We start from the raw sequence: 6,810 nt of genomic DNA, 5'->3' as shown, positions 1-6,810 counted from the left end.
CTGTACTAGCGCTGTACACGTACAGCGCTAGTACAGTTGTATGTCTGTCCATGGTATAAAACTGGTATCAATGAGATACATATAGAGGTGGAGCAGTAGGCGAAGTGTATCTGTATTGGCAAGCAAAATATCGTGTCGTAATTATTTGCATTCAATATGGAATGTATATGGAAGAAACAAAACAACGTAGAAAGTACTGACGGTTGCATGATAATTTGAGCCAAAATTCTCATGAAATCATTCAACTGGTTGTTTTTTCACAGATGACAATTATATCGTGGCTTATTTCGATTATTCATTTGTTAAAAAGGTCCAGAGAGCAGTCGTATGCTTAGTTCTCGAAAGCAGTAACATTTTCGGTGAAATTTTGATTAATTGGCGATTATTACACACACCGACACTGAGATCCTTCGAAACATCATCTTCATAACTGTAAAATAATAAAACTTCGTTTGTTTCTATGAACATGGCAGAGTGAAAATGACACATGGTCACTATCACTTTTATCCGTCTTTTTCGATGTGATTTCACAAATATTCGCTCCACGCTATCACATTAGCCTCGTATTCAGTGGGAGCTCTACAAAAATGTACGTTTTTAATTGATAAATTACTTCCTGAAAATAGCATTTTTTCATAGATGCGGTGGGCAATCAAAGATAAACACAACGACTGACGTCACTATTTGCGAAATAGTTATGGCAGCGCATGGTATGTCGCTCGAAACTCGACCATCTTCATTACCTTTTTTCCAAGACATTGAACTGGCATAAACATGCAGAAGTAGAGGCGATATACGAATATTTTATATTATATGTGTATATAAAGCCGTATATAATGATATACAATGCTTGTCACACTGGTATGCGGTTTGACCTGACAATGCTATAGAAAATAAATACAGTGTACGTATCTATATAAATAAAGATGATTTGGTGTCCGTTCCTCACGATTTAACTCAAGAACGGAGCAACGGATTTGAACAGTCAGTATCAGGATTGAAGTGTCTCAGTCTGCGTCAGGTTTATATGCTAAGAAAATAATCAAAACCATTCGGAAAGTTGAAAAAATTGAAAAGTCATTTTGTGGCAAGTTTTGTATAAATATATAAATAAAGATGATTTGGTGTCCGTTCCTCGTGATTTAACTCAAAAACGGAGGATTTGAACAGTTGAAAAAATTATTTATATCTATATAAATAAAAATGAGTTGGTGTCCGTTACTCACGATTTAACTCAAAAAACGGAGCAACGGATTTGAACAGACAGTATTAGGATTGATCTGTCTCAGTCTGCGTGAATATGTGTATATGTCAAAAAAAGAAATTATATACAGTAAACATTCGCTAACTGGGTGAAAAGGGAAGACCAGTTATTGACATTCGCGTATTAACTGGTCCGGCGTGTAAAACGTCAAATAAAATCGAGGGGAACTTCAATGAATTGTTTGATTCGCGTTGATCATGAAATTGGATGAACAAAAGGATTCCAATGGAAGATTCGCATTGAGTGCGACAACAGGTATGAAATACAATTTGAAGAAATGATTTTTTCAATGTTTTTGTAATTTAATCAATGTTTTTGTCATGCGAAAATAATGTCAATTTTCATAACATTCCAAATTACATTCGAATGCCCCTCACAGCAAATCTTCCATTTGAAAATGGCGTCAATTGTTTACGAAATTCGGCTTTTTAACTGGTCCAAGGACCAGTTAACGTTCGCCCTGTTAAAAAGCAGACCGGTTAAACCAGGACCAGTTAGTGAGCGATTACTGTACTGTGAATATAGATCGCGAACAGAGAAATAATTTCCGGGAACGTGAGTGTTCGAAATTATATTAATCATAAATGCAATTGTGGGCGGGACGAAGTTTGCCGGGTCAGCTAGTATAATATGTTTTTTCAAGAAGGTCGAATTAACCCAGATTCAGGACAAATAAGTGACATTCTTGAAATCAATTCAATACATATTGGACAGCCATGCAATGATCCAGGCTCGTCTGCTGCGGGAGAATACGGAGACATCACTTCAATAATGAGGAATCTGGGTACTTCGAGACACAAAAACAAGCCCGGTCGAGTTCTAGTTCCACAGCTATACTGTCGGATTCGATCAAGGATAACCTCATAAACGTTTTGTCGACGATTGTGATCGGTGATTGGATCAAGTAAATGTTTTCTGGATTCGTCACGACGAAGATTCTATTTCCACTTGTGCTGCTCTTCAAGTCAATGTTGCAACGGGGCATAGAGCTGGCCTCACTTGATGTCACCTGTGTTTTGTCTGCTTCGTGGTATTTCCTGAATGTGTTGGGCTTAAAAGTATTCACATGCTGACCATGGGAGGGAATAATGGTGAGAACTGTGTAGTCCATCGTAGTTGTTTGTAGTTATCATTGTGTATTTTTTTTCCTAATTTGTAGCCGCGGATCAGACCCAAATAAAACTGCTGGCTTTGAGTTCATAAATGTTGTTAATATCGAATTTTAGATAGTTTAGATAGTTTAGATGGGTCATGCCGATAGAATCAAATTGGTCGTCAAAAAGAATCCAATAGAAATGTCGAGAAAAATCCAATAATCAGGAGGAGAAAAAGTGTTACTTTTCTTATAATAATCCACTACATAGAGAAAGTATTATTATTAAAGGTAAAAAAACCATTTAATAAAAATGAACGAGCTACATTTTTTCATGAATTAATGCTAGTGTTTCAAATCATAAGGATCCAACTGACATTTTGGCAGCTACTGAAATTTCAGTATTATAGACTTCCAAATATATTTAAACTTAATTAATTCTTAATTAATTAATAATTCAATTTTACTTTTCGCCAAATGCTAGGTGTTTATTATTCTGAAAGATAGAATTATATTATTTGAACAACTAAAAAATAAGAATTACACAAACTACAACATTCATTCAGAGAAAATGTCACCCTCTTAATCTCGAGTCCACCACGAGTAATCGGTTTCCCACATTACTAACCATAGATTTAAGAAAATTGTTCATATATATAGTTTTAAAAATATATTTAAGATTTCGGCTCCTTTAAACTTATGTAACTGAGCCTGTAAAAATAAACGAATTTATAAAAAAAAAACATTCATTCCAATTCTGGTTCGGTCAAAAAGGTAAAAAAACAAAGCCCGAGTCACGAAAATGTTTGTTCTTTTTATAGTAGAAACATCTGACAACATGCGTAAAAAAGACAGATTGCGGAAAAAGGTGCAAGAAACTTTTTTTCAAGCAAAATTCACTTGAAAATAAATTTTATTGACTCCCCATGGCCCAGATCCACACTAAAGCCGGGTTCAGACGGTGCGAGTAAGCATACGAGTCGGTCTAGTCAGTTACTGCAGTGCAGCTACTCACACCGTGTGAACACATCATGCCAGTTATTGTCATGTGTGATCCGGCGTGCGAGCTACTTCAAAGTTTTTTGAATTTACTCGCACTTGCATGCTTCACAACGTCAAAAACAGAATTTAGCGTTCGAATCAGTGATGCCAAATGTAATGAAATGTCTCTATTTTTAAGATATTTGAAAATATGTGAAGATATTTATAGACTTGAAAATTATTGGAAAAACAAATAAAACCCTCATAGTTTCTAAACGAAATAATTGTTATTTCGTTTTGCACGCTGGCGGGGCACGCTTTCTTTTTGAGATAGTTTTCTTGAGAATCTCTAATATAGAATCATTATCAGATCACAACTTACAAAAAAAAGTATTGTTCTAAGAAACAGAATACATATTCGATTTAAAAAAGTACATTTTCATTCATTATTAAAATTTTTGAAGCGTATCTATTGCACCTGCAAATCGACTATCATTTTCATTTCACAAAATAAATAAAATTAAAAAAAAAAATCTTTTAGACTACCATTTATAACATCACATCCTTTCGGAATTATCTGAGCTATGGATGTTTTCGAGATTCTAAAAAATATCGACAACAATCCCAACGATATTCCAAAACAAAGGCACATCAATGTCATTTCTAATTTAACTCTTGCAGGTACAGCATCCCTCATGACTGTATCTTGGCGTTGTATTCGTGGAGCAATTAAATCCAACAGTTTTTTCACTTGTTCAGGTGTTATTACCAACACTGCTCTGTAATCTCGGGGATCCTCATCGTAGAGTTCCTTCAATATTGTATTTGTTGCTCCTTTTCTTTGCATCTAATTCCTGGCCCGAATCCTTTTCTCTTTCTGCTTTTTCGGATAGTACCTTCAGTTCAAAGAAATTCAGCACAAAGTATGTATTTTTAAACACGATCAGCGTTTGTTTTGCTATAAAATTGTGTGATGATACATTCAACTGAAAACCTAAGATGAAAACTGCCAATAAAGAAGTCGATTTTGGACCAATCATTTGACAAATTCGGACCTGATTGCTGTTTCTGACTATTTGATGGACATTTGAAAAGTCGCCTGGCATCCCTGGTAAACCCGTGCCGTAGTATCTAGTTTCTCGCCAGCAGCTCACACTGTGTGAACGGACAAGGCGAGTCAACCAATTGTCAAGCGAGTCCACCGGGTCAGTAGCTGCTCATTGTCAAGTCAGCTACTAGCAACGTATAAATGGGCCTTAAAGGCCCATTTATACGTTGCTAGTAGCTGACTTGACAATGAGCAGCTACTGACCCGGTGGACTCGCTTGACAATTGGTTGACTCGCCTTGTCCGTTCACACAGTGTGAGCTGCTGGCGAGAAACTAGATACTACGGCACGGGTTTACCAGGGATGCCAGGCGACTTTTCAAATGTCCATCAAATAGTCAGAAACAGCAATCAGGTCCGAATTTGTCAAATGATTGGTCCAAAATCGACTTCTTTATTGGCAGTTTTCATCTTAGGTTTTCAGTTGAATGTATCATCACACAATTTTATAGCAAAACAAACGCTGATCGTGTTTAAAAATACATACTTTGTGCTGAATTTCTTTGAACTGAAGGTACTATCCGAAAAAGCAGAAAGAGAAAAGGATTCGGGCCAGGAATTAGATGCAAAGAAAAGGAGCAACAAATACAATATTGAAGGAACTCTACGATGAGGATCCCCGAGATTACAGAGCAGTGTTGATAATAACACCTGAACAAGTGAAAAAACTGTTGGATTTAATTGCTCCACGAATACAACGCCAAGATACAGTCATGAGGGATGCTGTACCTGCAAGAGTTAAATTAGAAATGACATTGATGTGCCTTTGTTTTGGAATATCGTTGGGATTGTTGTCGATATTTTTTAGAATCTCGAAAACATCCATAGCTCAGATAATTCCGAAAGGATGTGATGTTATAAATGGTAGTCTAAAAGATTTTTTTTTTTAATTTTATTTATTTTGTGAAATGAAAATGATAGTCGATTTGCAGGTGCAATAAATACGCTTCAAAAATTTTAATAATGAATGAAAATGTACTTTTTTAAATCGAATATGTATTCTGTTTCTTAGAACAATACTTTTTTTTGTAAGTTGTGATCTGATAATGATTCTATATTAGAGATTCTCAAGAAAACTATCTCAAAAAGAAAGCGTGCCCCGCCAGCGTGCAAAACGAAATAACAATTATTTCGTTTAGAAACTATGAGGGTTTTATTTGTTTTTCCAATAATTTTCAAGTCTATAAATATCTTCACATATTTTCAAATATCTTAAAAATAGAGACATTTCATTACATTTGGCATCACTGATTCGAACGCTAAATTCTGTTTTTGACGTTGTGAAGCATGCAAGTGCGAGTAAATTCAAAAAACTTTGAAGTAGCTCGCACGCCGGATCACACATGACAATAACTGGCATGATGTGTTCACACGGTGTGAGTAGCTGCACTGCAGTAACTGACTAGACCGACTCGTATGCTTACTCGCACCGTCTGAACCCGGCTTAATTCACAAGCCATTGTCATGTTTGTACAGTAATTCACATTTAATGCGACATTTTGCTAATTGGACATACCTGTAATCCGACACGTTTAATTAGACATTTTTACCTCTAATTGGACATTTTTGTAAACATCGATTTCGGGGCCCACATTATGGCCCCATATTGATAGTCGACACCAGACGTCGACACTGTACCACTCTCATCGAAAGGGTCCAATTACAGGTCAAAATCGCCTCCAATGCGACACTGAGCAGTGCCTCGCCATGTCGCATTAAATGTAAATTACGCTTCCACTTTTGCAATTATATGCCAGTTAGGCGCATCATATACCACCCAAAATATGGGGTATATGATGTTGCATATAGGCTAGTTATACGATTTAATGTTTGCTGGGTACCTTCAAATGGAAGAAACCCTAATGAAAAAAAAAAAAAAATACGGGTCTAATATTTTGCCATGAGTAACAAAACTACCACTTTTCACGAAAATCTGAGAATTCCTATTTCGGTTTGCATGGAATGGCTGTAAAGGCAGATTTTAGATTAACGTCTTTACAACATTGCCTGAGTCATAATATTTCTCCAATTCTCACAGTTTGAGAATTTCTCTTTTCAATTCCGTGGGCACTTCTCGCATCACGGAGAGCAACTACGAATTGTACAGTCTACCCAAGCTCAAGCTCAAACTCAATTCCGTGGGCACTTCTCGCCGTCTCGTACTTGATACCTTATGGATACTGAATACTCAGCACAAGGATGTCAGATATGGTAACATGTCTTCATTTAGAAAACAGTTGAATTATGAGATCATTTTTATTTATGAACATGGTAAATGGCCCTTAACGTAACGTTTTCTTTATATGCATTATGTAAATTGGAATAAAGTTATATAATTCATCGAACAAAGCGAAGATAATAATTT

Source organism: Toxorhynchites rutilus, chromosome 3, assembly GCF_029784135.1.
Source record: "Toxorhynchites rutilus septentrionalis strain SRP chromosome 3, ASM2978413v1, whole genome shotgun sequence".
NCBI lineage: Eukaryota > Metazoa > Arthropoda > Insecta > Diptera > Culicidae > Toxorhynchites > Toxorhynchites rutilus.
Note: the sequence above shows the minus strand (reverse complement) of the source record.